General features: G+C 34.3%; 1 long non-coding RNA gene across 1 annotated transcript; it reads right to left on the bottom strand.

The window, feature by feature from the left end:
• Window positions 1-6,097: 6,097 nt before the first annotated feature.
• Window positions 6,098-9,303, bottom strand: LOC122277820. The gene is made up of 3 exons (XR_006229142.1): window positions 9,199-9,303; window positions 6,227-6,283; window positions 6,098-6,145 (listed from the first exon to the last, which is right to left on the bottom strand). It is a non-coding gene; the product is annotated as an uncharacterized LOC122277820 (long non-coding RNA).
• Window positions 9,304-11,281: the final 1,978 nt, after the last annotated feature.

The following is an 11,281-nucleotide window of genomic DNA, read 5'->3' as shown; positions in this document are numbered from 1 at the left end:
ATGGGAAGGGAAAAGTTTAGTATGATTTCCAGGCAGCAAAACTATGACTAGAGGAAGTATCTTCCTTCACTTCACTTCTATATGAAGCTTTTGAAATCTTATTAATGAGATGCTCTAATAATAACTTTCTGCTTTGTATTTCCAGATCTGGTCGTGCACGATCCATGTGCAGCAGGGGTGTAACATTTCTTTCCAAGTATGAGAAGATTGGAAGTGAACCCCACGGGCAGTTTAATGATGCACCTGAATTTCCAGCCATTCGGTATCCCCACATTACCCAGTCCATTTGTCACCAAACCAAGATTGTATATAATTTCCATGTGTATATGTTGAGAGATTCCAGCCCCATTCCGTAATGTACACCTAAATATTTCGATTATTAATCTAATGATGATGTGGTTTGAATTTCATTAAATGCTTACTTCTTAGAAAAATGATCGTCTTTTACTTTAATGATATACTGGATGTATTTCCAAACTTGCAAACTAGTCAAACGCTCCCAAGAATTTCAGCGTAAACAACCTGTTATAAACTTGTACAAATAAGAAGCCAATTCATGCACCCTTCGATAATAACCTGTTTTAATGCCAAAAAAATCTAGATTGAAAAATTACAACACGCTATATTGAGAAAGAAGAGTTGTTACAGAGTTCGATTCTTCCATGTTCTACTCCATGTGGTTCGGCAAATTTACATATAATTTTGGAGCCACTTCAAAACGATCTACTCCAAATGGTTAATCAAAGTTACATACAAGTCAAACCAAACTATCTATTGTTTGGTTCCTCAAAATTTACATACAATTTATCCAAACCATACCAAAACTATTAAGAGTGTGAGAACCCAATACAAACACAATAATTTTTTACTTTGGTTTTGAAGAGTTCTCTCTCTCTCTATCACTTTCTCTTCTCTTTTCCGAACTTCATACTCCTGCATCACTACATCATCCCACATCTTCTAAACTTTATTCTCTCTTGTACGAATGTTCTCATCTAGCAAATGGTATATATCCATCCAAATGAAGAATTCACACCTTGCATCTCGCTGCACAAAGTACAAACTCTCAATTACCATTATAAAGTACACAAAGTTGGAAACAGTATATAGTAGCTTCTATAAGAAATATATACCAGCTTTACCGTATCATACTTCGGGCAAGCAAAATATCTCCTTCCCAGATTTTTTGATGTGTGGGACGTCTTTAGGATTGTTTTCAACCCACACCAACAAGTTGGTGATTCCATTACAAAATCATTAATTGATGATGAAGATTGGGATGATGCCATGTGCTTATCTGAAAATTGAAAGATACGGTCAAATTTACAAGATTCTACATCATTTACATATTTGACTCGGGTCCACGGCAATATATATAACAACTGCTTAAAGCACCAACATTATAAGATTCAAATTCATTTACATATTTGACCAGGGTCCACGGCAATATATATAACAACTGCTTAGAGCACCAACATATAACATGTGAGCAATCTCCACCCCAACCAAAACTGTTAGGATATAAATGCATGCTTGGGAGAATATAATTCAAAATTGTATTCCTACGATAGAACCATCCTACGAAAGCCATATCATTTGTTTCTTTTGCCTTTTACATGCATACTTGTAGGACATATTTTCATTTTTGTATTGCCAAGGATTAATCGGTGAACTTGCAAATTTCTGAAGAGGAAACCTCGGACTAGACACGGCAGAACAATAGTCACAATGAACTAACTATATTCCTCTAAAATTATTATAACTTCCATGTCTTGACAACTTGTGTCATTTTTCATAACAATTTTATAAAAAGTAATTCTTGTCTTTATTACATTTTCAAAAGGAAATATTGTGATTGTGAAAAATATGAAATAAACAGATGGTGTATCGATGTGTCTATGTACACTGACAAATAGCATTCATAAGTGGGTCATTGAAGATAATCTCAATCAACCAATAGGAACAATGCAAGTGAACATGGATTGTGGGGTGAATTCTTGTTCATTCGTGATATTGCCAATTTAGAAAACATATGATGCCCTTTATTATTATCTTAGAAACAATTAAGTATACATGCCATGAATGTGCTGGGAGAACCTTATTCTAGCAAGTGTACATGCCATTAACATATCAAAATGACAAAGCAAATTAAGAGGAAGATTTATTTGAATAAATACCTTAGGCTTCACTCCGATAAAGGTAGCTGGCAGAGATCACGGTATGGGTGACGGGTTGGGGTGGGCGAGACGATGGGCGACACAGGGGTGGGGGGAGAGGATGGGGGATCCGTTGTTTGGGCGAATACCTAACGGGTTGGATGGGGGGAGACGATGGGCACGGGTTGGGGTGCGGGAGATGATGGGGGTTGGGGAGATGCCGACTGGTAGGGGTCAATACCTAAAGGGTTGGAATGGGGGAGACGGGCTGGGTGCGGGAGATGCCGATGGGGGGAATGTCGACGGGTAGGGGTGGAGATTTAAAGGGTTGAAATCAAAATCCCATTGGGCTGAGTGAATGCCAACGGGTTGGGCGACGGGGGGGAGAGAGGACGGGTTGGGCGACGGGGGGAAGAGAGGACGGGCTGGGGGGGGAGAGGACGGGTTGGGCGACGGGGGGAGAGAGGACGGCCTGGGCGACGGGGGGAAGAGAGGACGGGCTAGGGGGGGGGGGGGAGAGGGATAAGGCCACGGCCTGGGCGACGGGGGGAAGAGAGGACGGGCTGGGGGGAGAGAGGGATACGGCCACGGCCTGGGCGACGGGGGGAAGAGAGGACGGGTTGGGGGGAGACAGGGATACGGCCACGGCCTGGGCGATGGGGGGGAGAGAGGATTTCAAATGTTGAGTGGGAAGCGTGGGAGTGGTAGGGACAGAAAGGGAAATTCCTATTGTGCCACGTTGGGTGTACTCCGGTTGCTGTCAAACAGGGGCTGATCTAAAGATTTTCCCTTGTAGGTAAATAGCTGGTAATACAATTACTCCTACACCCGGTTCTCAACTCATTGCACACCACACACTAAACTCGATCTGAAGACATGTTGCGGTACGGCTAAAAAATTAACCGCCCTACCCTTACTTGTCTCTCTATCTCCTGATGCTTCTCTCTTCTCCCCCATCTTCTTCATTTTCTCTGCTTAACTATAATGAAATCAAATCCAAACTTCCTCTTATCAAAAGATGGCTAAATGTCATTATCATTATCAAGAATCCATTGCACAGCAATATCAACAACAAAACCTGTTGGATGTTCTTTACTGCTTTGAAGAGCATTGGGAAGAAGTCGGAGAGGACTATTTCTAGCAAGAAGATGAAGTGGAAGACAACTCTTACGACATTAGTAATTTCCAAGAAGATGAAGATTGAGGAGACCCAAGTGTCCCTTTTGCTAGACCTGCAGGTAATTTTAAGTAAATCTTGTTGGATGTCTGTGAAATACTTGTGTCTAAAAGTATGGAGGATGAGCAGCAGCTTTTGTTGTTTCAACTTCTTCTCCTTGGGGATCTTGGCTTTCTTCTCTTTAACGGGCTACGGAGATCAAAATCATGTGGAACAAGATGACTATAGAAATAAATTGATTTGAATTAAAAGATGTGTGAGACTCATTCTTAGGATGTGTGGTATTGTAAAAGCAGACAAATAGAATAGGAAAAATCTAATTGGAAGTATAAATGTACACTAATATGTGCACTAATTTAATATGATTGGTCAAAAAGTAAATTTTATTGAAAACTGTGTTAATTTAAATTTTAAATATGAATAAATCAGTATTAATACGTAGATTAGTACACGACTTTATTTGTATATAACAAAACTTGAATAGAATAAATCTTAACGGGTAAACATATTCCCTCCCAAGCAAGATAACACGATTCTATTCACAACCTTTTAATTTATATTTAATTCAAGATATTACGTAAACTTCTAATAAATAGGGGAAAAAAAAAGAAGAGAAAATTGTGGTTCACTATCTAATTAATCTTTCGGTGCGTACTGTTTGTTTAGTTTTAAGTTTGGAAGTTAGCTAGAAAAGTATTTTTAACATAATAAATACTCTTTTTAAAAATATCGTTATTTTGTAAATTTATAAAAAATGCATTAATTAATAGCTTAAAAGTACAGTTTTAAAAAAAAAATAAAAATTAAACTTTCGTTATAAAGTAACGACAAATAACTGTAAACATTGTAACAATTTTAAAAACCACTTTAAGCATTTGTTTATAAAAAATTAAACAACATTTTATCAAGGCGCTAAAATTAAAAGCTCTATATATGATCTGTAGAAATCCCAAACACTAGGCATGAGGCAATGATCACTTGCCATTATCTCTTCCTGATGTACTTTACTTTTGGTCCCGAATTTTTATTTTAGTTTCTTCCTCATTCATTCATTAGAATGGAATGGTATATTTCTAACCAAGGTTTTAAGTTTCGTTTTGTTACCATTCCAATTTAAATATATTTAGAAATGAATATTTTTGTACCATTCCAATTTAAAAAAGTAGAGAGATTAGTGTCAAAAGATAATATTAAAAAAATCATAAACTTAGTCACTTTGAGAGAATGGGTTTTTTGGGAAGAAAACTTTTATCCTAAAAAACCCACTTTTCATCCCAGAATTAATGTTTCTAGATACGAAAAAATTTCATCTCTAATTTATCATAAAAAGTCTGTTTCAAAAAGTTTTTGAAGATCGAAATTCTTAGTCTAAAATAATTCATCTAAAAAAAATACTTTTAGGGATGAAATCCCGTTCGAAAGAAAATTTTGTTAAGGATGAAAAAGATTTCATCCCAAAATCTTGTTTGAACAGGTTTGTGGTATATGTTCGAATGTCATAGAAATTTAATTCAAACGACATGAAGTTATTTCATTATGTTCAAATGAAGAAAGTGTTTGAATAACAATCTATTCGTAATTAAATGTGAAAATCGATACCATCTCTTTTCTATAACTTATATGTGGCTGTGATTGTCTAAAAAATTAATTATTAGCACCTATTTTCTTTTTGAAAATGATATATATGGAAATATCCCTAGCATGCAATATCGTTTTCTTTGACTTGTGTGTCAAGATCTCTCCTTCTCTCTCTTTGTTATGTGTCTCTAAAAATCCCATAAAAATTTGACACAGGATACAGTTTTAGAGTGTGTAAGCAACATTATAAAAAATTTGACCTTTTACAGCACTCAAAAACATTGCAAATGATATATAAAAACGCTGCAATATCTCAATTGCAGCTTTTTTTAGTTCCTTGCACGTTCGACGATATAATCCTTTCTTTTTTGATCAATGCAACGATATCATAAAAACGTTGCAATTGATATCAATTGCAATGTTTTTTTCGTTGTAAATTATATTGCAACACGTTGGAAATGGGTTATGACTTTCGCATTAGAAACGCTGCTTTTGAGCAATTCCAATGATTTTAATCCTTGCAAACGCTCAAAATAGCGTTGCAATTACCCCATATCAGAAGCAACGTTTGCCTACTTTGTTGTATTTAATATTTTTTGTAAGGACTAAAATCGCTGCAAAAGGTTAAAAAGCGTTGCAAATAACCCATATCAAAAGCAACGCTTGCTTCCTTCGTTGTATTTAATATTTTTTGCAAGGACTAAAATCGCTGCAAAAGGTCAAAAAGGGCTGTAAATACGCTACATCAGAAGCAGCGTTTACTTCTTTTGTTGCATTTAATCTTTTTTCCGAGGACTAAAATCGCTGGAATAGATGAATGCGACGAGTTTTGAATGATTTGCAACAATTAAATATCGCTGGAAATACCCAATTACAAAATTAAAAAAAAAAAGATACTACTGAAACTGTAGTAGCTTTTTTACACTTTCATATAATCTGCAAGACATTCATGCATTCATCCAAATCCACTTGCACACTGTTTAAACTAACAACTGTCCATTCCTTACAACTGAAATGGAGCTCTTACATGAATTATATGTTTAGTACATTTAGTATACAACAAACAAAAATATATTCAGTATATATTTCTACAGTATAAACATCAAGTCGAGCCTAAGTGCACTTCATTACTTTCAACTAAAGTAATTGCTCCCATATTCAAGAAAAGATGCTAGGCAGTAGTAATAGGATCTATGCTCTTGGCAAGGGTGAGTGGAATATAACTTCAAGATCACTGTGACAGTGGCAATATCAACAACTCTCTAAATATATTTCAATAGATTATGAGAGACTAAAAATAGAAACAAAGGCATACCTGTATATGAGTTTTCTGGAAAGACGCAACACCAACAGATTAGCAAAATAAAAAAACCTGGAAAGTGAAAAGCATGAAGTTATATAGACGGGAAAGCATATTGTAGGTAAAGAATGCCTGAAAACCTACTTTCCATAGTAGTTGTAACACATCAGCATCAGTCTAATTTATTGATCTCAAAGTAGAACTCCATTCAAGTAAAGTACAACTTTTTAATAAAACCTCTTTTTCATAAAATTCTGGAAAACATGTGTATTGTTAACACTAGAATCTTATCAATAACTATCCAAACCATAACTCCTGTGCAAATTTATAAACAATTTACTTAGATATTTATTAAGGTCTCCACTGCTTTCAAACTACACTTTTACGATCAAGGTAGAGATAATTATCCATAGGACTTGTAGTGACCAATCTAAATATATATAGATTAAGCAAAAACACAAAGCATTACTTGACTAAAAAACAAGGATTTTCAAACTTATATCAAAAGATATGTAGAGGATTAAAAACTATTATTTATATATGGTGGACAATATGATACACAACTCAAATTAAATCATATAAAAGAAAGGATAGAAAGGCTTCATAAAAAGGAGAAGTGAATTGCAATTAAAAACTTTTGCCAGGAATGAATTGACAGATGTTTTAATGGACTAGAAATATATAACAGATGCTTCAATCTAAAAGTTCTGCTAGTGGACAAAAATGAGGTAAATACCAAAATATCCATATTTTGGTAGAACCTAAACATGAAGACAAAAACTTTGTTGAAACCAAAAAGTTTTAAGAACTAAGGATCACTTGATAGCTAGTTTTGCCCTTGATTTTAAGTTGTTCATCACACAAATTAGCAAGTAACTTTAGTTGTCTGGAAGATCAAATGGAAGATAGAAATGAAAATGGCCTAATTTGAACTAAAACAGAATGCATATTGGACATTTCCTACACAAGATTTTTACAACCAATGAGATAGTTGTATACTTAGGTTATTAGGTTGAGGAAAAGGTTAAAAATAAATACTAACAATTAAAACTAGATTTGAATACAGGAAGAAGTAGAGTTAAAAGTCTTACAAGTCAATTTGTAGAAATGTACAAATTGCAACAAAACAGGACAGAAAATCATCTCACCTCTTCAGGCTATAGGTTACACGATTTATGCTTGTTTCTAACTTCCCTCCACTTGGTTATACACTCAATTAAACAAGTATTTGAATGAAAAAATGTCAGAACAGATGAGGTTGGAAGATACCATGAAAGAATTGTTAGTACTAAAATTTCAGAACTTTCCAATGTTTTGCTGGAATCTTTGAATAAATTTCTCTAACAATTATCTCCTACAACAATTATAGATTGTGGCACCCAAAGACATGGTCACCATTCTTTATAAAGAAAAACACATACATTGACTTGTAATAAATTTTAAAAGGCTGCAGTTGCACACCAACGTACCTAACCCACCCAATGCGCGGACCGTTATAGAATGACTGAAAACTATTAATTTAAATAGTTTATTATACATAACCACTACCACAACTATCAAAATAATGTATATCAAATATATATAAAACAGAATATGCATATATAAACTCAGATCACTAACCCAATAAATATTTATATGAAAAGGCTTTGTATTGAAGTATTGATTGAGTTTCCAAGCCAATAAATTATATAAATGGTTTCAGATTTATATCCTATAGGAGATAAAAGAAATTAATAAAACACAGGAACTCAATCATTGATAGGAGCAGAAACTAAGTGAAACTAATTCAACAACAAAGGCACAATCATCAACTTGGCATGAAAGAAAAATATTAAAGAAAAATCTAAGGAAATACAGAACATAATGCAAACCACAATATAAATCCCAAACTATTTAGGCAGCACATTCTGCTGCAACGACTCAACACAAGTTAGAAAAGACATTCATGCCCAACTGATGTTTCCCTGAACCTTACATCATCAGGTTCCACTCGCTTATTGAATGGCCCTTTGACTTAACCTAGGAAGCAATGGATATATTCTCGTTGAGATTAACTTGAACTTTCTCTTTTAGTTTGTGTTAATTTAGATTCGAGACGATTCCTTGACACCTCCAAGGTAGCAGTTTGTAAAGTGTGACAGAAATATTATTATTTTTTATAATTTTATCATTTCCAACCATGATATTAATGTGACAGATTTTAGGTGAACTTGCTATTTAAATGGAAGACAAATTCAATCATATATCATGTATGAATAACCTATGTCCAAAAATTGAAAGGTGTTAGGGGGAGTCTTTATCAGAGGGGCAAAATGGGGAGCAGTGGAAGACGTTTCACCAAATCTTGGAGTTGCTGGAAAGATAAAAGAATTCATGTGAAGAGTCCTTGATGCTATCTTACCTACAAAAAACAACCTTTAAAAAAAAAACAGCCTTGTGCTTCTTGTCCAATCTGCAATATGGAGGAAGAGTCTGTATGTGATGTTTTCAAAAACATTATCCAGCTACAATGGATGTGTGGGGTGAGGTGGGAAGTCTAGTGAGGTATAGGGATTTTGAGGGTTTATGGTATGATCTTTATAATAGACTGAACTATTAAGACTTAGATTTGGTGCCTATTAAGACTTAGACTGAACTAGGAGAACTGAGTTAATTATTGAAAACATATTCAAAAGTCCTCCTATGGTTATTTATTTTAGCAGTTTAAGATGTTGGAACTTTTAGAGAAGCTACCTTGGGTAACAGGTTCATATAGTTAAAAAGCAATCAAGCCTATACGGAGAATGGATATTTCCCATGAAGCACAAACTCTGTTTCCTATGCATAATACAGGAAATACTTGTGTTCTGATTAGAACATACATTTTTTGTGCAATTTTTTAAACAAACTTTAATTATCAACAATCAAATTGGGTGAGAAATATATATCAAGGAACATGGGAAAACAAAGTGCTTAAAGACTATTGAAGAGGTTGAAAGAAAGATTACCTTCACTAAGGAATCAATAGCACCTAAGCAAGTAAGCCTTAGATGTTCATAAGGCTTTTCCTTGTTCTCAATGGCAAGTAGAGGGAGTAGATATGTTGGAATCCTAGATGCAAAAAGATTATGAATTTCAATTAGAAGGTCACCATACCTTAAAAGGCAGCCAACTTGTAACAATGCTTAACTCCATCTAACAAGTGAATATTATATGAAAAGATCATGCAAAAGCACTGAATGAAGAGACCTCACATATTACCTCAAATGCAAGTAAAGAAGTTCTGTTAAAGAGACCTACTCTGTCTAGACCATTGAAAGTCGAAGTACCATCCAAAAGCAGCACAAATACAATTACCAATGTAAGTCTTGTTGCCTTTTTTGCTAGTAATGAAACTAAGATGTAAATTGGACTTCTTCTGAATCAAAACAATAGCCATTCTTTTTGGGATTGCTTAAACTTACCCTTTATAAATTGCATCCTTGTATCTCAGTGAGAAGATACACACTATAAAAGAAAACAATGTATAATCAGTTGCTTCTTACATTGTAATGAAAACTCACCAAACATGGAAGCAGATCATAAATAGAAAGAAAGAGAGGAAAAAAGTTAAACCTGTTGGACAATGACAATGTAAAACCTTTTGGAATCCATGTATCAAAAACTATTCTTTAGAAGGAATGGTGTCCAAAGGAACAAAATTGCTAGTTATGGTTTGATCACTCAAGAGATAACCTAAAAGTTAGCTAACAGTACATGAGGATGATTGAAAAACCTTATAACAGAGTAAGCGGTACACATCAACTATTTCTTGAAATAATGACAGGTTCAAGTGTCAACGTCAATCTTGAAATTGAAAGTCAGTTTCAAATACATAGGAAACAAAATAAAGCCTTGCAAACATGGGTCTAATGTAGAAAATTTTAGAACTTGGAAGTGTGTTTGCTGCTATCTTTTTAGGATTTGTGTTTAAAGTGACTTTTCTTGCATTTTATGCTTGTGTGAAGTATATATTATACATATTTGTAAGATGGTAACATTTAAGATATATATATATATATATATATTTATATAAATGTTATTGCATTGATTAAAAGTTGTATAAGGACAATCTGCTGGATAAATCACAAACAAAGTACGCAAGATCCCTTTTTAAACCAAATATGGTAGGGATGCAGCATGATCCAAGTGAAAGTTGGAAGTAGAAGGATCACTTTAGGTTAAACAAAGACAAGAAACTATACATTACATCAACATTGTTGGAAGAAAAATACAACTGTTCCTTTTTTTTATAAGTAAAATACAACTTTTCCTATTGATAAGTCAATGAAGGAAAATTGCATAAGAGAAAACCAGTGAAGATATAATGGACGAACTCTTGGAGAGAAATTAACCAAATTGAAATTCCTTGACTCCCTAAAGTAAAGGAAAGAAAGGAGCACAATTATAAAGTACTGCAATCTCAATCAACCAAATGGAGTGATATTAAAGTACTTTTCACAATCTCAAAATACTCGAAACCAAAGCTGACAAGGCAGAAAATCATCTCACCTCTTCAAGCAGTAGATAGCATGAATTCTTCATGTTTCTACCTTCCCTCCACTTGGTTATACACCCAACTACATATTTAAGCAGTGAAACCACATTAAAAAAGCATGAGACTCTTGCAAAACATAATGAGGCTACCAATTTCACCAAGTCAAGATAGCTTTTAAGAAACAAATTGACCAATAGCTACAGGATCAGCATGTCAAACAAAATGCTGGTGACTTGGCTTCGATGTGGCTATATTAATAGAATGATTGATTTGATCAAAGTTAAAAGTTTAGGGAGTAAAAAGTTAAAAATTAAAGTTCAGGGATTAATCTATTTAATGGGCAAACAACAATGGCTATTTTAGTATTTAACTTTAAAATGAAATATTGATAAAAAAAACTTTGAGGCACCATAAGCTAAAAGCCTTGTCAAACACAGAAGTGTGGTAGCTACACTTACTAAGAGTACATGAATTACGTATGAAAGGCAAGCTCTGAAAATATCCAGTCATGACAGTCTCAGGAAGATTGTTCCAACAAGCTGAGATTCTTATTT

This window comes from Carya illinoinensis, chromosome 9 (genome assembly GCF_018687715.1).
Source record: "Carya illinoinensis cultivar Pawnee chromosome 9, C.illinoinensisPawnee_v1, whole genome shotgun sequence".
Lineage (NCBI taxonomy): Eukaryota > Viridiplantae > Streptophyta > Magnoliopsida > Fagales > Juglandaceae > Carya > Carya illinoinensis.
The sequence above is the reverse complement of the archived record's forward strand: the minus strand, read 5'-3'. Positions and strand labels throughout refer to the sequence as shown.